This window comes from Neofelis nebulosa, chromosome 14, assembly GCF_028018385.1.
Source record: "Neofelis nebulosa isolate mNeoNeb1 chromosome 14, mNeoNeb1.pri, whole genome shotgun sequence".
Classification (NCBI taxonomy): domain Eukaryota; kingdom Metazoa; phylum Chordata; class Mammalia; order Carnivora; family Felidae; genus Neofelis; species Neofelis nebulosa.
This window is the reverse complement of record NC_080795.1, coordinates 30,604,657-30,631,495: the sequence shown is the minus strand read 5'-3', so window position 1 is coordinate 30,631,495 and position 26,839 is coordinate 30,604,657. Positions and strand designations below refer to the sequence as shown.

Genomic DNA, 26,839 nt, shown 5'->3' with positions numbered 1-26,839 from the left:
TAAATCTTTGTTGAATGAGTGCATGAATAAATGAGTGGACAAATGCCTCTTTGTTTTAATTCTAGTACAATTAACATACAGTGTTACATTAGTTTCAGTATAGTGTTTCAGTATATTGGTTTCAATATGGTGATTCAACAATTCTATACATCTCTCAGTGCTGATCACCATAAGTGTACTCTTAATCCCTTTCACCTATTTCACTCATCCCCCTACCCACCTCCCTTCTGGTGACCATCAGTTTGTTCTCTATAGTTAAGAGTGTATTTGTTTGTTTCTTTTTTCTTTATTCATTTGTTTTGTTTCTTAAATTCCACATATGAGTGAAAACATATGATATTTGTGTCTCTCCAATGGATTTATTTCACTTAGCATAATGTCCTCTAGATCTATGCATACTGGTATAAATGGCAAGATTTCTTTCTTTTTTATGGCTGAGTAACATTACATTATAGATATATACCACATCTTCTTTATCCATTCATCTATTGAGACACTTGGGCTGTTTCCATAATTTGGCTATTGTAAATAATGCTACAGTAAACACAGGGGTGCATATATCTTGTCAAATTAGTGGTTTTGTATTCTTTTGGGTAAATACCCAGTAGTGGAATTACTGAATCATATGGCAATTCTATTTTTAATTTTTTGAGGAAACTCCATAATGTTTTCTACAGTGGCTGCATCACTTTGCATTCCCACCAAGAGTGAACAACGAACGGTTCCTTTATCTCCAGATCTTCACCAACACTTGTTTTTCATATTTTTGATTTTAGCTATTCTGACAGGTGTGAGGTGATATCTCAACTGTGGTTTTGATTTGCATTTCCCCGATGATAAGTGTTGTCAAGCATCTTTTCATGTGTCTGTTGGCCATCTGTATATCTCTTTGGAGAAATACCTTTTTGTTTTTAATTGGATTATTTGGGTTTTTTGGTAATGAGATGTATAAGTTCTTTGTATAATTTGGATACTAACCCCTTATTGGATGTATCATTTGCAAATATCTTCTCCCATTCGGTAGGTTTTCCTTTATTTTTTCTTTTGCTGTGCAGAAGCTTATTTTCATGTAGTTCCAGTGGTTTAGTTTGGCTCTGTTTCCCTTGTATCGGAAGACATATCTAGAAAAATGTTGCTATGTATGGCTAATGTCAGAGAAATTACTGCCTGTGTTCCTTTCTAGGATTTTAATGGTTTCAGGTCTCACATTTAGGTCTTTAATCCATTTTGAGTTTATTTTTGTGTACAGTGTAAGTAAGTGGTCCAGTTTCATTCTTTTGCATGTAGCTGTCCGGTTTTCCCAACACCGTTTGTTGAAGAGACTTTTTACCATTGCATATTCTTTCCTCCTTTGTCATAGATTAATTGACCATATATTTGTAGGTTTATTTCAGAGCTCTCTACCATTCTGTTCTATTGATTTATGTGTCTATTTTTGTGCCAGGACCATACTGTTTTGATTACTACAGCTTTGCAGTGTATCTTAAAATATGGAATTGTGATGCCTCCAATTTTGTTCTTCTCAAGATTACTTTAGCTATTCAGCATTTTTTATGGTTCTGCATAAATTTTAGGGTTATTTGTTCTAGTTCTGTGAAAAATGCAGTTGGTATTTTGACAGGGATTGCATTAAATGTGTAGATTGCTTTGGGTAGTTTGAACATTTTAACAAAGAAAAATTTTAACAATGACAAATACCTCTCTTTAATTGCCATACTCCTGTACCAAAAGGGTCTCCATTGCTGATGCCACCAGTAAATAGTCTAGGGTCCAAGATGTCTAAAAGGTGGCTTCATTGTGATAAGGGTTCTCTGCACAAACAAATAACATCACTGACCCTCTTTTCACATTTCTCCCACATGGATTCCAGAATATTGCTGATTTATGATACCAATGCCATTTTAATGAAGTCACTATTTCAAATATTTTTATTTAATTGGTATTCTGTACTCTTGCAAAAAAAAAAAAAGGAGAGAAAGAGAAAGAGAGGGGAAATGGAAACGTTTAAGGCTAAAGGTTAATATGATCAACACAGACCCCAAATTGCCAATCTTCTTTAATCCTACCCTATTCTAAGATTTATTTTCCTGACTTTCTCTTTGTTAGAATGAGCTTTTGCTTAGAAATTTCCTGAATCTTATACAAATAGACTCCCACATCCTCCAATCATAACCATACTTAAGTGACCTTGTATGACTATTATTTAGGTTCATATCCAAATTCTACTACCAGAGACGGTATTATTAAATACTGTTGTTACCTTTACAGTTAGCACAGTACTCTCATTATAAGATTTACATTTATATTTCTCCCTTCACGATAAAAAAATACCTGAAAAATAGCTTAGAAAGATTTTAGCAATAAAGAATGTGATACTTACAAATGCCATTCATCCATTCATTTGTTCATTCAGCTATTCACTCAGCAATGGCCATCAATTTGTTAGGAGTGGTTCAGAATAGAGGAATCATGTGTTGACTAGCAAATAGTGCACCACAGGGAAAGTTACACTACATAGCAGAAGCTTATTGAAGTGTGAAGTAGTTAAAGATCCCATGCCAAGGGCCCTTCCTGAGTCCACTTGCTTCTTGGAAATCAACAATTATTTTATGACTAAAGTACCCATTCCATTAATATGGAAGTTACCTCCAATACAGCAATAAAAGGGTAAGGTTAAACCATTTTTTATTTTTCTTTCAGTAGATTTAACATCAGTAAAAACTTTTATAGTATATGGATTGTGGCATGGCTCCTTCTATGTGCAAACCAGAATGTAATTGTAAGAATTATTTACTATAGGAATTTTTTTCAAACTAAGGACAAAATACTTTCTCCAAATGAAATATTGCCCCTGTATCCCAGATTCCAGTTGGGTACTTTAAAACTGTTGATTCAACACTTCCAACCCCTAAAATTCTATGCCCAGAGGAAGTCAGACTCTCTTCTTAGATTTATACAAATTTCTGTGATGACATTTTTATAGATTCCTCTACCTCACTGCCCCTTTTCTAAGAGAACTGCTTCTAAGTACATTGTCAAGCATCTTCTAAGCTCTCTGAGCAATATAAATTGTAAGAAGCATCCATGACTCGATAAACTACAGTCACAGCTCCCGAAAGCCCTGGAATTTCTGAAGTATTGAGTGGCAAAGGTATTTCTTGTTATGTTTATGAGGTGACTTTTGGACCCCACTTAAGGAAGTAGGGTGATTACTAGGAGAACAAAGCAGGGTTAAAGTGTTGGAAGTTTCAGTCTCTGGCAGCAAGCAACCCCCACCTCCAGGGGAGAGGAGAGGGCCTGGAAGATAAATCAATCACCACTAGCTAATGTTTTTCATCAATCACCACAATGTGTTGAAGCCTCCATAAAACCCCAAGAGGACAAGTAGCTTTGGGGTTGGTGACTGACATGTGGAAATTTGGGGAGAATGGATCACCTGGAGAGGACATGAAGTTTCCTCTTACTTTTCTCCATACCTTGTCCAAGAAATCTCTTCCATCTGGCTGTTCCTGAGTTATATCTTTTTTATTATAAACCTGTGATCTAGTAAGTAAAATGTTTCTTTAAGTTCTGTGAGCTGCTCTAGCAATTTTTTAAAAAATGTTTATTAACTTTTGAGAGAGATAGAGAGCACAACTGGAGTAGTGACAGAGAGAGAGAGAGGAAGACACAGAATCTGGAGCAGGCTCCAAGCTGTCAGCGCAGAGCCCAAGGTGGGGCTCCAGTTCACAAACCGGGAGATCATGACCTGAGCCGAACTCAGACACTTAACCAACTGAGCCACCCAGGTGCCCTGCTCTAGCAAATTAATTGAACCCAAGGAAGTCATTGTAACCTCTGATTTCTATCCAGCTGGGAACAAACTGAACTTTGGACTGGGTTCTGAAGTCCAAGCAGGAGGCCATGGGGACCTCTAATCTCTAACTCATCAGTCGGAAGCAGAGACAACTGGGCTTGTGCCTGAAGTCTGAAGTAGGGGACATGGGGAGGGGCAGTCTTGTAGACTGAAGCCTTAACCTCTGGGTAGGTAGTGTCAGAATTGAGCTGAATTGTAGGACACCCAGCTGGAGTTCCAAGAATTATTTGTTGGTATGGTGAGAACCCCCAGACCAAAGTGGGAATTGGGTCCAGGAACAGGATGGACTCTCTCTCTCTCCTTCCTTCCCTTCTCACCATTCTTGGCAGATTGCTCTACAGCACAAAAGTATTTTGTTCCTTATTATACAGAACAATTAAGCATACCTCTTCTCTTACCGCTGGATGTAGCCTGAACAAATCATTAAAACGTTCCTACAATTAACTAAGTCCATTCTTAAAAGCAGCTGTGGCTAAGAAAGTAATATCCCCCCCAACCCCTTTTTCTATTATGTAAAGAAGCTTAATGTATGAACAGTTAAATAAATGAATAATTGCAGCTGAACTGGAAGTGCCCTGAGAACTCTTCCCTCTCATCTCAAACTCCTCCCCACCCAGTGTCAAAATGAAATTCACAGAACTTCTGGGATTACTGTTTCAAAATAACTTCCCAAGAGGCTCTTCCACAGGACATTACATTTATAAATCTGAAAGCTTCTATTACATAACCGTGCTGCCATCTGGGGTAAAGCATTTAGCCAGTAACATAGTTGGTTACAAATTGGTTAAAGCTCAAGATCTACTGATCCATCCAATCACACCAATATAGCCAAAAAACCTCAAAACACAACAACCTATAACTCTTTACTGAAATATCAATATGAGTTAGATCAAACCTCTTTAAGACTTGAGAAACAAAAAGTGAAATCAAAACTAGAGAAAAAAATAGCCAATAAAAGATGCCTTTTTCTATGCATATATTGAATGTTTATAAGTTCTAATAAGGTATATTTTAGAGTTGAGTATAGTATATTTTTTTATGATGCCTGGGAATCTATACTCAATACCACAAGATATTTCTGGGTTTATTGTTTGTTTATTCACTGACTGACACTTTTCTTCATTTAATGAACCTGAAAATGTAAAACATTTTATGACACTCATCTCTACTAAACAGTATAAAACTAGTATTTGTTGAATGCTTATAATATGCTAGACACACTATCTCTATTTTAGAAAGGAGAAAAAAAATAGAGACTCAGAGTTAATAAGTGATTTGACATAAATCATACTCCTAGTGAGTTACAAAACTGGAATTTGAACCAAGTTTGAAATCCAGGCACCTAAACATGACACTGGTAAGTAGTCCTTCGGAGATTTGCACTGCTGCTGACTTTCACTTTGTTTTGTTGTTGTTTTGTTTTGTTTTGAGAGAGAGACAGCACGAGTGGGGGTGAAGAGCAGAGGGAGAGAGAGAAAAAATCCTAAGCAAGCTCCATACTCAGCACAGAGCCCAACACAAGGCTCCATCCCACAACCCTGGGATCATGACCTGAGCCAAAATAAAGAGTTGTATGCTCAACAGACTGAGCCACCCAGGCACCCCCACTTTGTTTTTTACTGAAGCAAAATTTTATTTTGTCTCCTGCAAGGTTTAATAAAATAAATTTTTTTTAAGTATTTACAAATTATTTGATTCAATCAACTTTTAAGCACTCACAGTATGCAAAATACTGTAATTACACTGTGATGAATAGTAAAATAAAGTAACACCATGGGTTTTTCTGTTTTTAAAATATAATCACTTTAATTTCATACTTAAAATAACCTTGTGAAATAGATATTACTATCTTTATTTTAGAAGTAAGGAAACTGAGGCCTATTCATAATCACTGGGTCCTAAGGTATATACATATTCAACTTTATAGCTACAACAAATTTTCCAAAGTGGCTGTACTAATTTATTTTCCTATCAATAGTGTAAGAGTTCTAGTTGCTTCACATTATTTCCAACACTTGTATATCTTTTTCATTTTAACCAATGTAATACGCATGCGGTGGTAGCTCACTGTGGTTTTAGCTTTCCATGAACTTACAACTAGTAAAATAAGCACTTTCATAGCTTTTTTGAACATTTAGAAATCCCCTTTGGCGCGCCCTTTTGTCAATTTTTCTATTAGCTTTTCTATCTTTTGTGATTAACTTATAGAAGTTCTTTATATATTCTGAATCTAATCCTTTTCCAGATATATGTATTGCAAATGTGTTTCCAGATATATGTATCCCTCTACTATGTACCTTGTCTTTTTACTCTCTTAATGGTGTCTCTTATTGAACAAGAATTTTTAACTTTAATGGAATCCAGTGTTTCACTTTTCTCTTTATGTTCTGTTTAATAAATCTTTGTCAACTCCAAGGTCATGAAGATATTCTACTATGTTTTCTTTCAAAAATCTTATTGTTTTACCTTTTACATATTAGATTAATTCTGAAATTGAAGTTTGTATATGGGGTGAAGTAGATGTCAGGATATAATTTTTCCATATGGATATCCAATTGACTTAGTACCTTCTCTATATCTCTGCAATGTTACTTTTGTCATAAATCAATAGACTATATAAGTTCAATCTGTTTCTCTATTTTATTGGTCTCATTGGTCTATTTTATGCCAACACTACAATTTTTTAAATCATCTATTTTAGAGAGACAGCCCACAAGCAGGGTAGAGGGGCAGAGGAGATAGAGCGAGAGAGAGAGAAGATAGAGCGAGAGCGAGAGAGAGAGAGAATCCTCAGCAGGCTCCACGCTCAGCACACAGCCCCACTTGGGCCAGCTTGATCTCACAACCCTGGGATCATGACCTGAGCTGAAAAGAGTCAGACGCTCAAACGACTGAGCCACCCAGGTTCCCCTAACACTACCATTTCATCTTGCTTCACACATCTTACCTCTGAGTTCATTTCACTTCTTTTTGAATATTCTTACAGTAGGTAAGGTGCCTTGCTGGCTTAGTTGGTAGAGCATGTGACATTTGATCTTGGGGTTGTGAGTTCATACCCCATGTCGGGTATAGAGATTACTTTAAAAAGATCTTTCAGTGGGTTTTGTTAGTGGAAAACTCTGCTTGTGTCTAAATTTTTTTTTATTGAGATATAACTAACATAACATTATATTATCTTCAGTTGTACAACATAATGATTCAATATTTGTTTATATTGTAAAATAATAACCACGAGAAATCTAGTTAACATCCATTACCACACATTGTTACAGATTTTTTTTCTCCTAATGAGAACTTTTAAGATCTTGCAGGTTTTTTTTATGATTATTTTTTATTTTTGAGAGAGAGAGAGAGACAGAGCATGAGTGGGGGAGGAGCAGAGAGAGAGGGAGACACAGAGTCCGAAGCAGGCTCCAGGCTCTGAGCTGTCAGCACAGAGCCCGACACGGGGCTCAAACCCATGAACCATGAGATCATGACTTGAGCTGAAGTCAGACACTTAACTGACTGAGCCACCCAGGCGCCCCAATATCTTGCAGCTTTTAAATATATAATATAGCATAAACATTTTTTTCTTTATCCTAACAGATAACTTTAGCTACCTAGATTTACAATTGTATTCTCCCAGTATTCTGAACGTATTATATTCTGGCTTCTTTTAATGCTACTGATCTAACTGCTGTTCTTTTATAAATAATGTATTTTTCTTCATCTTTCAGACCTTCTCCTTCAACTTCTCTTGTCTCCAACGTGTCCTATATCAGAGGATGTCTGTCATTTATCAATACTGAAATTATCAGACATTATCTTTTGAACAGGCAATTTTACTTTCTGTCTTCAGGTGAAGAACGTCTACAAATTGCATGTTGAATTTCTCAAATGGATAGGTGTCTTAGGTTTTCAATATCTTTATCTCTATATTTCTCTTCCTGAGTAATATATTTGAATATATAATACCACAAATAACCATCTATCAATACATACAATTTCAAAGAAAATATCTTTTAATTTCTCAACAACTATTTGATATTTTTCAAAATTGTCTATCTTTTGGTCATAGTATTTTCCTCAATTTCTATTTTAATAAATTATTTTCTTATGATTTTTGTCATTTTAAAATTATTTCATAGTCACTTTCCAATATTTCTATTATGTGACAAGATAGGGGACAGTGCTACTCTCGATGTACTGACTCTTATTCATATTGCGTTGTTTCTTTGTGTCTTTTCATATAATTTTGGAATGAACTAATCCTCACTGGGGCTTTACCTTTTGGGCTCTTTAACAGCTCTGTTGAAAACACAAACTATTGGGTTTTTTTCCCATGGGCATTATGGGACTTGCAACACTTTTATGTCAATTCCTTATCTGAATGTTCCCAGATTATACAGGTAGGATCAATTTAAATCCCAAACCCATATTTATGAATTATCACAGGAAAACAATTCAACCTACAGAACACTCCAAAATGGTAATCTTTCAAGTCATCTCTTTTTCCAGGGGATGGATTTTTTTCTAGTCCATCACTTCCCTACGCGTAGCTAGTTGAGAGTTCTGGCATTATTAGGTAAACTAAACTGAGTCTCAGTTACAACTCTCTTCTGTGCTTCTTGGGTGTTAAGACTCCATCTCCTAGTTACTCAGACTGGCTAGTTCCCTCAGAATGGCAAGCAGTGGAAGGCTCAGCATCAGCTTACACCTTTTCTTCTCAAGGCATTTTCTTTTTCTTTTTGATCCTTAAGGCCTTTTTTCCTAGTAAAGTCAGCCATGAGTTTCATTTAAATGTTAGTGTATTGCACTTTATTTTATTTTGTGTGTATTACATATTATGTTTTATGTATCATTCTTTCTTCCTGTTAAGGTCTCTATAGGTAGTCTAGTTTGCCATATTGCCGGAACTAGAAATTTCTTCTTAATCCAAACTTTATATATTATCAAATTTACTGCACATTTACTTTTTAAAAGAATTTTTATGTATTTTTATTTATTTTAGAGAGGGAGAGAGAGCACAGTGGGGAGAAGGGCAGAGGAAGAGGGAGGGGGAGAGGGAGAGAGAGAGAGAGAGAGAGAGAGAGTGTGTCTTATGCAGGCTCCATGCTCAGCACAGAGGCTGATGCAGAGCTCGATCCCACAACCCAGGAACGATTACCTGAGTTGAAATCAAGAAGTCAGATGCTCAATCAACTAAGCCAGCCAGGCGCCCCATTGCATACTTATTTTTATTAAAACATTATTTGTTATTTTAAACAAAGCCAAGATATCATAGCTAACATTTATAGCTTATCCTTTGTTATAAGCAATAAGGAATACCTCAGGCTAAAGTTAAGAAAAAAAAGTTGAACCTTTGTTTTTAAAGTATACTTAAAAATTTGATCAGTATCATTCCAGGTCCAAAGTGACCAGGTAGCATGTTCTAAATATCCACATAGCGCTGCCTAGCTCCTGTCACTTTCTCACCAAGAAAATACCAACCAAAAGAAGGCAGTCTAGTTATGAGCACTGTTTTACCCATTATCAAGGTACTCTATTGTGATTCCAAACAGATTTATATAGCCAAGGGCAAAGTATGTGTGAAATAACAAATGCAGTTTAAAACATATAAATGTGAGTAAGTGATGGAAACAAGCTGCACACGCGAGGAAACAAAATCTCCAATAATTTTCATTCTGAAGATTTCCTTTGACTACTTTGTTTACTTTGTTACTACTTTGGTTACTTTGACTACAGTAATAACCAAATGCCACCTTGTCAAAATAGCTTCATATGAATCCCAATGATTTATTCAGTGTTGACTGACTATAAACTCTTTTCTGATCACTGACAATACGAAGATGAATAATATTTCAGTGCCTAGGCACAATGTTCATAGTCCATAGTCATGATGTTCAAGGAGCAGATGTGTAGCCAGAAAAATACATTACATTGTGAAACACACAGTATTGGGGGGCTAGCTTTGACGAGCGTTGGGCATTAATCAAAAGTGGGATATGAAAGATAGGCTGGTTTTGGGGAGGGAGATAGACAAGAGATTTTATAAAGGAAATGACACTATGCTGAGTCTTTAAGAACAATCATACATTTGCATGATTGGGAAGGGCACTTCAGATAGAAGCAATAGCATATGAAGAGTTCTTTGAAACTAGGAACTATGAATCTGGAATTCTGTTTGTACTTTGTTCTTGATAATAGTGATGAATTTTAATTTCCCAGAATGCCTACTCTGTTGACAGTAATAGATGGTCTTGGGTATTATGGAAAGAGATTAGAGAATTTCTGTTAATGTTTATGAATGTATAAAATGAATAGTTGATATCCATACTTTCACAAAGTTTTTATTCAAATCAGGGATAAAAATGTAACTATGGGGACACCTGGGTGGCTCAGTTGGTTAAGCATCTGACTTCAGCTCAGGTCATGATCTCACGGTTCGTGAGTTTGAGCCCCTGCATTAGGCTCTGTGCTGACAGCTCAGAGTCTGGAGCCTTTCAGATTCTGTGTCTCCCTTCTCTCTGCTCCTCCCCTGCTAGCAATCTGTCTCTCTCTCTCTCTCAAAAATAAATAAGCATTAAAAAAATTTTTTAAGAAAAAAATTAACTATGAAGAATACAAATTATGTATCAACAGCTCCAGTGTCAGACAGAACCCCATTATGCTAAAGTATAGAGGTATTAGAGATACATTTGGGTGATATATAATACAATAAATACTTAATAAAGTATAAAAACCTTAGGAATATTTATGAACAAGAGATGAATAGGAAATATTCAAATAACTGAAAAAGAAAAGAAAGTGAGAAACTGAACAATGGGAATTGAAACTATAGACAAAACAATTAGCACTGCAGAGCAGAATCATATAAAGATATTAAGATAGGAAAGATTTATTTGTTATATTATAAAGTATTTTCCTATCACAAAAAACAGTTCTTAAAATTGTTCAGACCAACTGAGTTGGAACGAAGAGTGATGAGTACAGAATAAAGGTAAAGGAAATGATACAAAGGTCAAACCAGAACAAGCCATGAATTGGGCTTTTTTAATAGGAATGCACCAAATATGCAAAGTATATCTCTGTGTAAACTGTGGAAATAAATCTTAATTTTACTAGTTAAAAAATGTTCATCAAAATTATTAAAATTGAATCTTCCATAATAAATAACGAATCAAAAAGGTGAAACGGATCAATAGAGTAAGATCACAATGGACTCTTATTAACCAGGGATTCTTTCTGTAGAAAATGAGACTAGAAGTAGATTTGGTATAATTACATGACATGGATTCATGGACAGAAGTAGGGAGAAAGAAATATGCGAGTATGTGAAAAACAAAATCCTGAACTAGATCATTGTGCAGAGAGCAGGACCCTGTAAGTAATAATTGTCAGTACATTCACTTGACTCCATTAAAACTGGAATGCTAGAAAGGAGTTTAAATAGAGGGGGAGAAAGTTTCATTAGGTTCTTTAATGCTACCCTAAGTGAGAAATAGTATGAAAAACAAAGACCAATGTAGATTTTAAAACTTCAAGCAAAAGGGTGGAACTGAAAGGGGAGTAATAGGTGAGGAAGAAAGATGTGACCAAAAAAGAATATATGACAACTATTTTAAGTTCCACAATAAAGAATATGCTTTTCAAAGACACCCGTTGCACACAGAAATGAGTAAATACATACTGCATGAAAGTACACCATGATAGCTTGAGTCAAATATGCATTTCATGACATTTTCAAAATAGAATACCTCACGACTAAGCCAAGTTTTAAAAACTCGAAGATTGTGTGATATTAAAAATTAATTAGAAAAGTATTAATGTGCTTTCTTTTTTGCATTTCTGTGTATTTGACTTTGACTTTGTTGGCCTAAGGCATCCTCTATCTATAAGGAGAACAGAATTTCTTACAGGAGAAATGAAAAGAGAAAGAAAATATTAATATTTAATTTCTGGGAAGCAGATAGGTACTCAGTGAAACTGTAATTGTCTTGCACATTAGTTTATTGTATTGATACTTTTCCTCCCCAAATATCCTGGTAGCCATTTTGCCTTCTTTCACATATGAAAGCCCAAGACTGGCTAGTGTTACTAGATCTCCTTTGCAAGAGTTATTATCTCTTCCACCTAGGACCTATAAGGCAGAAGCCTTGCAGCTTGATAGCTGAAGGAAGACAATATAAAGAAGAGACTGTGCTTCTTCTAGCCTGAGAGTTGGTAAGAAGAATAGGGACAAGGAGAACAAGAGAGTGATAGGTGTCCCTAATTTCCCCTCCCGAGACTTTGGCTCCAAGAGGTCCCTACCAACCAGTAGACAAGGAAGATAGCCATTTACCCAAAGATGCCACTTGGGTCCTGGATTGGCAGTTCCCTCTGATGTCATAGTCATTTAAGCCACTTCCACTGGCCTATGTACCTATGTGCTATCATAAGAGGGGAAGAGAAGGCAAGCAGACAGCTTGACCACAGCATGAAGGGACAGATTATAATATTGCATTGGAAAAGTTAAAATAGATTGAGCATTTGCTTAAATTTCCTCCCAGGAAGAAATCCAAATTAGCTTAAATACACAATAAACTAGATTTTTCTCTGCACATTTGAATATAGTATGAACTAAATGTTATGACCCAGCTTTAAATGTAGTAAAAACTATAAGATCACCACGCCCAAGATGTTCAACTTCAACAAATCATCTGAGAATATCATTTGTCAGATCAATAACTAAGGATCAGCTTATAGCAAGACACATTATGGTATTAAAATATTAATGATTGTTATTATGACTATATTTATATTCCACTTTTCTTCTGAGAACTCCAAGACACTCACACATTTAGCTCATTATTGCCATCCTATTAAATAGAAAAAAACCTCCAAACTCATTTAGTCAGGAAATAATTTACTTATACTACCAGTTAGTAGCTTAATAATAGGAAACAACAGTTTTTCTGATCTGCTAGCAGTGTTTGATACTTTTATTAGTTCATGTTTTTCATTGTATTCTTTTTTGTAAATAATTTGCAAATGGGAGGGTTCAATTAAATAAAGTATAAAATACTTAGTTTGAGCAGTATTTCTACTGCTACACACTAAAAGAAACTCACAACTGATCTTTTTAAAATGTTCATGCTGATATGATTTATTTCTAAGTCTTATAGGAATGTCAGATTGAAAGTAGCAACTAAGTTATATTATATGCCTAATTGTATATAAGAATCTTTGTCAAAGTGTGGTCCAGGGCTTAAGCTTATTTCATCTGCAAGGTCCTTCTGGCCACTCTAAAATTGATACTTCATTGTAAATACGGTTTGTATAAATGGTAATGACTATTCCAGTTTAACCCTAATTTACTTTTAATAGGAAAAAATAAATCAAACATCATCTATTCAGTTTTTCAACTAAATTGTGACAGCCTTTTCCACTCATTTCTTTGAAAGGTCTCTGTGTTCATACAGTGTAATTAATGGGGGCACAAGTGGGAGAGTGTTCAGTGGAGAGCCTTTTGTGCCCTTGATGTGGCTTATGGATTGGAATAATGAAGGACAGGTATCCAGGCCAATTCTTAATTTCCTTTTTATTTCAACATTTTATTTGAATGGTGGTAGGAACTATTACTATAATTTAGTAAGTCTTTTCTTTCAGATAGTTATTTTGAAGGTAATTATTAGAAGAGATAAGATATACATCTGTACAGAGAAATTTTCTAATTGCATACAGGGGCTTCTTTAGAATGTTTTATACATATATTTGAAATTTTTATGATCAGTAAATTCACCAATTAAAAAAGCACATACACACAAAAATCAGTCCTAGTCCCAGCCCAATCATTCTGCTGGACACATGCAGAGAGGAAAAGTCCAGTAAGTACTAACTCAGGCAAGGGGTTCATGTGAGCCTTGCGGAACTTGACCCACTGACTCATGCTGTGGGGTGCATTCAAGTCTCATAACAGCTTTTCAGTCCATCAGAATCAGCGCTCAATAACTAAAACCTTATTTTACTTTTCTTCTGAGTTCTTGGTTACCCAGCATCAGCAGGGCTATTAATGCTTTCATAGGGATAAAAGATAGTTTAGGAGCGAGAGATGTCCTCCTAAAATAGTTTAAGCAAAGAGTGAAATGGAGTTTGGTGCAAGAATCCAGAATTGTTTTAACCTTCAGAAATAGCAGAAGGCTTCACCAATTTGTGTTCTAAGAGAAAGAAAACTTTAAACATGAAGCTGTATCACACGCCATATAATCTCAGATACAGGGCAAGATAGCTGGTCTATGGTTTTCCTTTACTATCACTTGGAGTCTTACAATCTCTCTACCATACTGTAGGCTATGTAAGGGCAAAGACTTCCTTATTCACCTTTAAATCCTGAACCCCAGGCTTAATGCTGGCACCTTGTCACTCCGTGAATGTTTTATGAATTAATAATTATGTATTTTGAGCCCATAGCAAAGCAAAGAATTGTCTCCTCAGGGAGCACTCCTAACTACTTCTCGTTTAAGTACTCCGGACAACTGCTCAATTTGAATCGATTGTTGCTCAAATGAACTCTTAAAATTCTTAATATGCTTCAGTTTATCTTTTAACAGTTCAGGGGTCAGAAGCAGGAACCAAAGGAGACAACCCAGTGGCCCCCAGGAGCAGTGAGCAACCTTGTGTAGATACCTCTTATGCCCGTGAGCTTACTGCTTTCTCACCATCTCTGGAGGTCATGAGTAAGTCCTTCTCAGATCCTGGATCCTACCTCTGTGGCTTTTGCATTTTGAGCTTTCAGACTTTATTTAAGCATTTCTCTTTCTGGACGCAGTCAGATTGGGTCCAGATGAGACTGTTTCTGACTTAGAAACCACACTGCATCCAGTGTGAGACATCAGGTGAATAAAATTTTGAGGCTGAATAAGTAAGGTTAACCTTACCAAAGATAATCCTGAACTACAGTGGCCATAGAACAGAACTTTTAACCATTGTAGATAAGTTTATCCATTTACAAGGTGCCCTAGAGAAAAGGAGGTTTCTGGGGTGCCTGGGTGGCCCAGTCGGTTGAGCATCTGACTTCGGCTCAGGTCATGATCTCACAGCTCGTGAGTTCGACCCCCCACGCTGTGCTGACAGCTCAGAGCCTGGAGCCTGCTTCTGCTTCTGTGTCTCCCTCTCTCTCTACCCCTAACCCACTCACATTCTGTCTCTGTCTCTCTCAAAAATAAATAAACATTAAAAAAAATTTTTATAAAAAGAGAGAAAAGGAGGTTTCAGCCAGGCATTCAATATAAAAAGTAGAAGGAAACTTATTTTTCCTCCTCTAAAGGTTTTGGTGACCAGGATGAGACCTAATGGGACACCCAACTGTCTCCTAAGCCTGTAGACGGCATCCTGGGAAAATTGGCAGAAGCCAGCAAAGGCTAAGAATTCTTGCCAAAGTCCTCTTTCCCAGATCTTTGATGCCAGGATGACAAAGGAAGGTAAAATGTCACATTGTCCTTTCCTTTTCAAATTCAGATTGTCAGGAAAAAACACTGGTTGGGATCCTTTCCCTTCCAGGAGTAGCTATTGCCTTCTTGCTTGTCACACTTTGTGTCCTGATAATTTGCTTTGGCAACCATTAATTTGGGTGCCCCAATATATGGCCAGACAGAAATATGGGCAGCACCCCATTTGTGGCGAGACATGGCTGGGCAGAAATGTGGGTTGCCCTTCAAATCCCGTCATAACTGTTTTTAATATCTTATATCCTTCAGACATATAAACTACCATGAATTCTTCCAGATTCTATAGACCATTATAAAGAGTAATTAACTTGAGGGGCGCCTGGATGGCTCAATCAGTTAAGCCACTGACTCTTGATTTCAGCTCAGGTCATGATCTCCCAGTCTGTGATCCTCTCTCCCTCTCTCTCTGTCCTTTTCCTGCTCATGCATGCTCTCTCTCTCTCAAGTTAGATAAACATTTTTTAAAAGACTAATTAACTTGAAATTCAAGAAAATTTAAACATAAAGATGTATAAAATCAAATAGGTAATCCAATTGTTTTTTATCGCTTGCAAAATTGCATCCTATTTTTACATACTCAGCTGTACATATACGTGTATTCATTTTTGAATGATCATATATGTCATATATATATATATCTATATCTGTCTCCAGCATAACACTGATATATTCCAGGGAAACAAACCATTTTCTCCAATACAGTCTTTTCTAAATAAAATCTTCAATCTTTTTCAGAATTGCCTTTTATTAATAAAAATGTAAAGTTCTTGACATATTGATTTCTATGAATCATAATATTTTATTTTATTATCTTTTAATAAAGATATACTTGACATATAATATTAGTTTCATGTGTAAAAAATAATGATTCAATATTTGTATATATTGCAAAATGATCACCACAAGTGTAGTTAAAATCCATTACCATACACAGTACAAAATTTTTTTTCTTGTGATAAAAACTTTTAAGACCTATTCTCTTAACAACTTTCAAATATACAATACAGTACTATTAACTACAGTCACCATGTTGCACATTTTATAATTAGAAATTTGTACCTTTTGACTGTTTTTACCCATTTCACCCACTCCCACCTCCCTGTATTATTATTATTTAGTGATAAAAATCCAGGTATTAATTTATCTTCCCTTACTTTTCTCACATAAGAAATTACTGTGATTCACTCATTTTATTTATATATGTTCTCAATCATATTTATGTTAGGATCATTATGAAAATATTTAAATTATGACAACTTACTGATAAGCTGTTAATGGTGGATAAATCATCGAAACTAGAAAGAAAAATATAAGTATTGAAAGTCAGTACAAGCAGTGTGAAGAAGAAGAGGCAAGAATGACCCCCGGACCTACCAAAGCCCACGCACCAGGGCATCCTGCGTCCAGTGCCTATGGCCTGCCACTGTCGCCACCATGCCCAAGAGAAAGGCTGACGGGAATGCTAAAGGAGATAAAGCCAAGGTGAAGGATGAGCCACAGAGAAGACCTGCAAGTTTATCTGCTAAACCTGCTCCTCCAAAGCCAGAGCCTAAACCCCTGCAAAGAAGGGAGACAAGGAACCCAAAGGGGGAAAGGGGAAAGCTGATGCTGGCAAGGATGCGAATGACCCTGCAGAAAATGGAGATGCCAAAACAGACCAGGCACAGAAAGCTGAAGGTGCTGGAGATGCCAAGTGAAGTGTGTGCACTTCTGGTGACTGTACAGTTTGAAATACTATTTTTTATCAAGTTTTATAAAAATGCAGAATCTTGTTTTAATTATTTTTAAACTATAGTATTAGCACACAGAACACTCCCTTGATGTTTTGAGGGAAGGGTCTATGTAACCAATAGAATATCTCTGAAACTCGATTGATATAGGGGGAACACCTTTCCCTTCTAGTTTTCGGAAAATTCCTCTTGGTTCCCAGGAAGAGGGATTCCTTGATGTTAGCAGACATTAACCATCTTGGCACAAATGTCTTGTGGTGTGGAAAAATTAAAATTCATTTTTTGTGTCTTTTCTTCCCTCTCTGCTTCAACATAGACTTGACCTCTTTAAACCCAGAGACCTGTTGGAACCTGACCCCCTCCCCCCAGTGGTTCTCAGTATGTCAGGCATTCTGGACTTCACAGTGTCACCCTGGAGATGGTATCTCTCAAAAAGAGTTCCCTTTTTAGCTTGTGGATCTTCAGATTGATAATTCTGCCATTTTCATTTCATTTCCTAAAAGTCAAGGTCAACTTGTGAAAAGTTATTAAGCGACATGCTAAATGTGAAATGTCAACCCTCCCTCTAAACTTTCCCTGCTCAGAGCATCAAATGAAGACTTCAATGGGTTTTATAGTGGCTTTCTGATTTTGGTAGTCTATTTAAGAAAGCAGTTTGAAAGTTGTATACTGTTAAGATTGTCTCCCCATGTCCTGCCTGAAATACCATGATTGTTTATGAAAAGTAGCTTTAATAAAGCTGGATACAGTTTGTCTGTATCCAATAAATAAAATAATAAAAGTCAATATACAATACAGGGAAAGAACTGTAACAGTACATGCCAATTTTCTTTTCATTTATTTTTCCCTGATAAACCTCATGTTAACAGAGTAATTGTTGTTTATTCAGCTAAGTGTTCTCTCTGCACTAAAAATATGCATTTACAGAGAGAGGAATACAGAAGAAATTTCCCTTCTCATTTGCCATTGTCTCCTTCTGTGGCACTCCCCAGATTCTCTCCTATAAAGAATTCATTCTATAACTCTAGTCCTTGCAATTCATTGCTTTGAAAGTTAAATAATGCACAGAGGGACTCTACATTTTCAAAAAATACAAGTCCTACACACTCAGCAAAACTACATAACATCTTGCAGAACCTGTTTCTTTAGTATTTTTGTGATTACTGATAGTATTTTCTGATATATTCATTGAATATTCTTGTTATACATTGTTTTCTATTTTATCATGTATATCTATATACATGAATAGATTTATAGCATTTACAGTAGAAACTAGAAATTTAGCCCAACATACTTTATCACATGTTATTTAACTGAGACATTGGGTCATATTATTTATATCAGAATAAATATCTCAATATATATTCTGTTTAAGAAATCTCTTTTAATTTTTGGTATACACACACACACACACATACACACACCAAACACACCCAGATAGAGGGATTTTTTAATGTTATATTTATTTTATGCATTTACATAAATACATGCAGTTTTAACTGCATCCTACTTGCATATGTGCTTGCAGTTAGCCGAATTTTAAAGTCCATTTGGGATCATTTGAAAGCATTAGCTCTGACCAGAACTAAGCAGAATAAGCAAAACAGGCAAAATTAAAACACATTTGCTGACTTTTCTCTATCCTCTAAAGTCACCAAAGTAAAGTTCTCCAAGCTTGGACACTTATCCTTATTTTTTAAATAGTTTTGTGGCTATGCTTCTTCTTCTAAACTAAAGACTGTTATAATTTTACATTCACCTCATATCCAGGTCATTTGGGAATGGAACATGAAGATAGTAAAGAAAAGAATTTCCTTTTCTTGAAGAACTGCATTGGACACTCTCTATATAATGTCTCATTTCACCATTATAAAGTCTGTTGACTCTGAAATTGTTTTTGAAAGATGCAATTAATATTGCATTTGGACTAAGTGATATATTGGGGAAGGAAATAAGACTATGAAGGAGACAAGAAGTATGCCATCAAGAACTTGAAAGAACCTCAAACCTTTTATGATATAATGTAGTCCTTATTCCCTTTGCCAATTTATTTTATACTCTAGTGAAATTACTTTCTGATTTGAATCTTTTCTTTTTCCTTCCTATCTTCCATACACATAATAAAGACATCTTTCAAGTCTCTAGGTCTGACTATGTCATTGCTTTCTTAAAATCTTTTAATGGTCCTTTCCAGCATATGGACAAGATAAAATGTGTCAACATGACCCTCTATTATATGTGGCACTTGCCAATCTGCACTTTTTCTTCATTCATTTATTCAATAAGTAAGTGGCTTAAATGTCTAAACTGAGAGAAAAATATAGCATAGTGATTTAGAACACAGGCTCAGGAAGCAGACCGCCTAGAAGATCAGACTCTGCATGATAGCTGTTTGAAATTGGCCAAGCTACCAAAACCTTCTAAGTCTTGGTTTCTTCATTTATAAAATGAAATAGGAATAGACCCTACAATATAGGGTATAGGGAACTAAATTAGATAATCAACACAATGTATGTAGAATAATGCCTAGGGGTGCCTGGGTGGTTCAGTTGGTTAAGCATCTGACTCTTGATTTCAGCTCAGGTCATGATCTCACAGTCATGAGATTGAGCCTTGCATGGTATCACTCTCCACACTGGGCATGGAGCCTGCTTCAGATTCATTCTCTCTCTCTGTCTGTCTCTCTCTCTCCCCGTCTGCCTCTCTCCCCTACTTGCACTCACTGTATCTTTCTCTCTCTCACCCTCCCTCCCTCCATCTCTCTATCTCTCTCCCACACACACACATGTGCACACACACACACAGAATAATGCCTAGGACTTTTTGAGGACACAATACAATAAAGGCAGACTAGCATAGTGGTAATGATCCTGTATCTAATGGATAACTGTACATAACAGATTTAAGACAGGCAAAAATGGATAGCAAGAGGACAGATGAGTTAGGTGCCTATTGTGCTATCATCTGACAGTAGATGATGTTAGTTTGGAGTAGAGTGGTAGAGCTGAAATGGAACAAAATGAACATATTCAAGAAAAATTTGAACTTAGTATGTGTAAGATTTAGTGATATATTAGTTTTGTGGAATTAGAGATGTGAAGGATTATTTCCATTTGTGTGTGTGTGTGTGTGTGTGTGTGTGTGTAATAGGATGAAGGAAGACTAGGTTTGAAGTAGGACAAGGGCCAGGAAGCAGAATGGAAGATCCTGGAGTTGGTTTTGTATAGGTTGAATTTGATATATCTTTGAGTGAGCAGAGGATAAATGTCAAGTAGGCAACTGAATATACTGGAAAGTATAACTGAGGATGTCTTTGCACAATCTTCAGCTGGATACTAGGCTCACATCTTTAGGGTCCAGCCTGATGAAATCTCCAAAAGCTGTGTGTAAGCAGGCTAGTCAGTCAACAAACTTCTTTTCACTACTCCTAGTTCACAGCTTTCCTTGAGGTTAAATGTGGCCATATAACTAAATTGTGGGGGCGCCTGGGTGGCGCAGTCGGTTAAGCGTCCGACTTCAGCCAGGTCACGATCTCGCGGTCCGTGAGTTCAAGCCCCGCGTCAGGCTCTGGGCTGATGGCTCGGAGCCTGGAGCCTGTTTCCGATTCTGCGTCTCCCTCTCTCTCTGCCCCTCCCCCGTTCATGCTCTGTCTCTCTCTGTCCCAAAAATAAATTTAAAAACGTTGAAAAAAAAAATTAAAAAAAAATAAATTGTGGTCAACAGACCATGTCTTACTTCTTGGCCTGGCCCATAAAAAATGGACCTCAAGTCTTCCTCATCCCTAGCTGCCTGTCTGATGCCCATGAGCCAGCAATGGACGCAGCCCCTTGGAGATGCCACAACCATAGGATGGAGGCCTTTGAAACCCCAAATGAAAGGGGCTCTACCATGTACACCAAATATATAGAAATGAATGAGCAAGAAGAAGTCTACTCTATTAAACCTCTGATATTTTAGAACTGTTTAGTAATTAGCCTAACCTGAAATATTCCTAATTCTCCATGAAATATTAAATGTCCCTCTATGTTCACAAAGCCTCATGACATATTTGAATCATTATACTTTTCATGTGAAGTACCATATTGGCTTATAAGCCTGTCTCAAAAACAGTAAGTTCTATGACAGCAAAGTCCATGGATTTCTCTTCTTTTTATCCCTATATCCTAACATGATTCCTAAAACAACTGGTTTTTGGTGAACATTTTAAGCATGAGAAAATGAAATTATTCAGTTCATTCACCCAAATTTTCATTATACTTTCCTCAGGCCAAGTTCAAAGCATACACTAACACCTATACATTACTAAGGCCCCAATTCCTTAATCATTTATTAATTTCTTATTTGTATTTGTCTTCCTTGACTTTGTTCCCTAATACAATCTTCTTGAGTTGTCACAAAAATTGAATTATCTTCCACTATATAGTTATTAAATAGACTTTGAAGTGTTAAAATTTACTTTTAGGACCATAACTCTTCCTTATGAAATATCTTCATTTTATTGCTGCTGTTTTCCTTTCTGTTGTTTCTATTTCAGCCAAAGTAATGAGCCTTTTATTTTATCCTTTAGTTAAAGCCGTCTCCTTTAATATTTCCAAAATTATTCCAATTAATTTAAAAAAAAAGAACAACAAAAAATTTGGTCAAAAATATTGAATACAAAAAAGTACATTCTGTTTTTTCTTAGCCCTGATGCCTTGCTGTTTTCTAAATTCAGCTTGGCATCTTAAAGTGCCATGAAATAATTAGAGAGATCACAGAAGGCTACCCCTCTCCTTGGCTAGGGAACAAAACATGTCAGATCACCATATGCTACCCCTACTTCAGTGCAACCTTCTGAAAACTCATAAATTTCCAACTTCAGCGTTTCTAAGCAACCACTTTAATATTTTCAACCACGAATTGGATGAAGGCCCCAGTGAAAGCACACAAGGAAAATTCATGGAAATAACCCTAGGAAATGCCATGTGCACTCAAACAAAAGAGAAGGGAAAGTGTGCTTCCTCAAAGGATGTCTGCATGTGGCAGCTGGGTTCTGGTCTTCACAATTAGTGAGCATTGTCCTGTAATAGCAAATGCTTTAATCATCAATAATTTAAAAATGAAGCTTAATGATAAGCTTTCCTCACATCCTGTTGGTGTATTTTGTTTTAGTACATTTAAAAGTATAAGTGACTTAAACATTTTCGTATAAAAGAATAATTTGGCCCTTAGATCTGACTAATATTTTTCAAAGATGCAATTTTATATTCAAGCATTTAATATTTTGTGTTCGTTTACTTATATAGTCAGTATGGTATAAAGATGTCTGAATTTCATACATAGGAAATTTACTACAAAACGACAGAATATCCAACTTTTAGTTGTCCAAGATTTATCAAACACATAGTCATGAATTCCTCTGAAAGATATGCAGTAAACCAGTGAAAATTTTGACATAAAGAAACACTGGTTTAATGACTGGTCTTTGGGAATGAAGCATGGAAACAATGAACATGACATCTAGATTTAGAATCACCTAGGTCCAAATTCTAATCCACCACCTACTAGCTATGTGACACTAGTCTAGGCATGTAAACCCACCCAGCTCTAAAATGGATTTTAATACCTATCTGGATTACTATAATGATTAAATGAAAATATACATGAATTCTAGCTATTGTTATTAAGAGCTATCATTATTGTTTATTTATTATTGACTTGTATCACCCTTCCTAATTAAATGTCCCTTGGGGAAAATCGTGTGAAAGTGTTTTATTCCTCCAAGAAATTAACTCTATCTTTCTGAAAATGCCAGTGTGAAATTCTTCATGCGGTGGAAGAACTTGTCAGGGCATGTGCTAACCATTTATTCTCCCACAGCCCTCAGACAATGGTTTACTTCCTGCTGTCATTTATTGTACTCTAATATATCAAAGGTCTTTGGCTCATCTATTTTCTTTTTGTTTTTGTTTTTTTTTCGGAGACTCTCTGGCCACAGCAGTAATCAAACTTACCAAGTGGGCGAGTAATGAACAGAAATGTCACATATCCAGCAGGAATCTACACACAAAGCAATCTCCTTATCCTTTGCCAAAATCATATTCCACTGTGGACTGCATGCATTCCCAGAGCAACACAGTAATGCCTCGGGCCCTAAGTGCTTTGCCTCTGGCTCCTCTTTTCATGCCTGCAATTGTATTATTAGAGGTGTCCTCCAGTAGATGTTAGCTTTACTCTCTATTTATTATCACCCAGAAGCCAAGAGCTTATACATTCAGGAACAAGGGACTACTTTTCTGGGCTTCTAATATAGTTTATATTTAGTTTGCAGCTTTGCTCTGAAAATTTTATAACTCCACTGAATATATTTTGTTAGTAACTAACACCTATGGCTTGTAATACTTTGGACTTTCAATATGTTTTCACACAAATTTCATTTGATTCTCAGAACCATCCTGCAAATTAGACTGGACAGGTACTATCATAGCTCAAGAGAATGTGATTGAAACTTGAATAACTTACCCAAGGCCACAAAGTGTATTAATGTCTGACTCAGGAGTCCTTTGACGTAAGTGTCTTTCCTTACATATTACTATAAATTTTTGTAATACAATAGCATGTGATCAATAATGGACAGATAAATGTCCATGTTCCATGACTGAAACATCTGATATATTGTGAGTTTTGTTTTATCTATAGTATTTAATAATTTGACTTTCTTTGTAATCTCAAGTTATGTGCAAAGACAGTAAACAATTGGATTGTAGCCAGCAAATACTAATTTTGATTGTTGTCATGAGAACTATATATCATTGAAAACAATTGTGATGAATCACATAGCTGTACAACTTGTGATATATAATATAAAATAAGAAATATATAGTTGACCTTTTTCCCTGTTTCTGACACATAGGTCCTAAAGCCCTTGGAATTTCCTAAGTGGTAAGAACACTAGAAGTGTCTTTTTATTTATTTATTTTAGAGCGAGAAGGAGAGAGAACATAGATGGGGGGAGGGAACATACAGGGGGAGAGAGAGAGAGAGACTAAGAGAGAGAGACAGAGAGACAGAGAGAGACAGAGACAGAGAGGATCAGAAATAGGCTCCACACGGAGTGCAGAGCCCAACACAGGATTCAATCCCTGGGATTATGACCTGAGCTGAAATCAAGAGTCAGATGCTCAATCAACTAAGCCACCAGTTGCCCCAATAAAAGTGTCTTGATATTCACAACAAGCTCCTTTCAACTACATCTGAGTTTATGTTAATGAAGTGACATTCTGTAAGCACCTAAGCATGAGGGCTGATTGCCTTGTCAGTACCACCCCTAGACCTCAGGGAGGGAGAGGGACTGGAGGTTGGGTTCAATCACCACTGACCAGTGATTTAATCAATGCTGCCCATGTAGTAAAGCCTCCTTAAAAACCCAAAAGGAGGGAATTTCAAGGGCTTCCTGGTTGGCGTACACATGGTAATTTGGGGAGAGTGGCACACTCAGAGAACATGGAATCTTGGTATCCTTTCCCTATACCTTGCCCTATGCATCTCTTCCATCTGGCTTATAAACCAGTTGTCCAGTAAGTCAAATGCTTCTCTTGCATACTGTGCACACCCTAGCAAATTAACTGAACCCAAGAAGCTGGTTGTTTGAACCTCTGATCTATAGCTGGTTGGTCAGAAGCACATGTGAGAACCTAGGCTTGCAATTGGCATCTGAAGAGAAGAAGCAGTCTTGCAGGAATGAGCCCTACCTGTGAGATCTCCAGGTAGATAGTGTCAGAGCTGAGTTGAATTTTCGGATACCCAACTGACATCAGATAATTACATGGTAGTGTAAAAACCACCCCTCCATACACATTTTAATTGGAGTCAAAATTTTATATCTATACATTTGAATAATTGAAAAAAAACATTCATAATCATTATCATTTCATTTGGAAAATCACCATAATATTGTGTGAGAAAGGTAGAGCAATTATTGTTCCTATGATAAATTTTCAGGAAATCTATATGAAGTGGCAAATGAGTGAACACAGTCCATTTTTTATGAGGAAATTGACTGCTATGCACTGAACCTATTTCTTCTTGAGGCCAGTTCTTCTGACTAGGTGTGAAAGATACTTTCCATTACTCCAAATTCCATTTTGGTTTAAACACAGTCACTACCTAATTCAGGCATTTAACACTGACTTTATTTTATGACACTATGGAAGACAAAAGAGGTAGATTTGGTTTCTGCAATCCAGAAACTTATATTCTAACTGGAATATATTGAGGCAAGAATATGAGTGCAAAAAAAGCACAGAGGCATGCAGAATATTTAAAACAATGAATTACTGAGACATATGCATGCCCAGTTGTTCTGTTTATGGCTAGAAACATTTTCATGTGGAATTCTGAAAATTTAGAAGACTAATTGCCTATGAATGCCCATCAATAGTCAACACAAAAAAGAAGTTGTGAGAAAGCTATGTTCTAACCTGGCATAGGGAAACTGAGAAGAGTTTGAAAGAGGTAAAAACTTGAGGCCACATAGATAAATGTAGAGAAGCTAGAGAGGAGAAAAAAAGAGAAGAAACTAGAGTAAGAGTAAGCTACTTCTAAAAGAATGGAGCAAAGAACTTGGTGGATCTTTTCTCCAGAAAAGCAATTCAAGTGGTGAAAAATATTAAAAAAATTATTTGAAGTCTCTAAAAACTGTCATAAGGATACACAGAAAATGCATAAAAATTCATTTAATAAAAATTATTAAATATTGCTAAGAACAATGAGAGTCTATGGAATTTGAGCCAACATAATTTCTTTAGCCATCTTTATTCCTCAGCTCCACATTATAAAAGGTCTACCCTAGGCACTTGCAGCCAAGAAAATGGGGCTCCCTCTTTCCCAGAACATATGCTATCATCCCAGGAGGGGCAGGTGCTGGGATTTCTCATCCACAGTCCCCCCTCCCCTGGCCCCTGCAGAAGTTCTATTCCAGGCAGGTATTGCAAAGAAGACCCTGGTCTCTCTTTTCCCATCTCACTCCTTCTCTACCCCAGGAGGAGAAAGTAGTGGATACTAGGCTCTGTGACTTCTGCCCCACGACACTGAAAGGGTGAAGATTTCAAGCTCAGAAAGGCAAGCCAAGAAGACCAAGGGGTACCATACACACATTCCGGTGTTGACTAGTTAACTACAGATGTCACTCCATGAAAAAAAAAAAATGATTTCTACCCCAAGCTCCAGTGCATAGCACAGTAGTTCTGCCCAGGTAGAAATGTATATCATAAGGATGAAGAGCTCCTCAGCTCTGCCTATGGAGACTGACCTTATTTGTAAGAGGAAATTGAGAATTTAATGACTAAGAGTGTTGCTAAAACAATGAATATCTTTATGGCAAGCAATTATAAGGAGGCTGGTAACTCCAATACAAGCAAAATTATAGAGAGGCCAGATGTTTAAAAGAAAGAACCAAGGACATAGAGAGCCCAGAAGAGTCTTCCTATAATCACAGTCAACTTTCAGGGATAGGGAGGCTTTGCACATGCACTAGGTTGCACTCACTCAGAGCAAACAGCAGAATGTAGGGAGGCAGCTTGAAGGCATTCCCAGATGACACACAGACTCATCAATACGGTGCGAAAGTCTGAATGGTAACAGGGGCAGACAAGTTTGACTTTTACTGAAGTCCTCTGATCCTGGAAACAGTCATGGTTAAAGAAATTCTCCACCTTTTGTGTTCTGCAAATGGCTTACTGCAAAGAAACGCCCTTTACCATATTGACACAGTTGTTTACTTTTGACAAGACCAGACACTCTAAATT

The 26,839-nt window shown here is 36.5% G+C and overlaps 2 long non-coding RNA genes and 1 pseudogene across 3 annotated transcripts in view; 2 read left to right on the top strand and 1 right to left on the bottom strand.

The window, feature by feature from the left end:
* Positions 1-26,839, bottom strand: part of LOC131495144 (uncharacterized) — a 301,564-nt gene that overhangs the window by 242,987 nt on the left and 31,738 nt on the right. The gene's annotated exons all lie outside the window — the stretch shown is intronic.
* Positions 1-26,839, top strand: part of LOC131495146 (uncharacterized) — a 66,689-nt gene that overhangs the window by 16,118 nt on the left and 23,732 nt on the right. Inside the window, exon 4 of one of the 2 annotated variants that reach the window (XR_009253793.1) lies at positions 18,825-19,183. The exons of the other annotated variant lie outside the window; for it this stretch is intronic. This is a non-coding gene — a long non-coding RNA (uncharacterized LOC131495146). Of the gene's footprint in view, positions 1-18,824; positions 19,184-26,839 lie in introns of those variants that run through there. 2 annotated transcript variants of the gene reach the window in all.
* On the top strand, positions 16,702-17,048 carry LOC131495143 (non-histone chromosomal protein HMG-17-like; annotated as a pseudogene).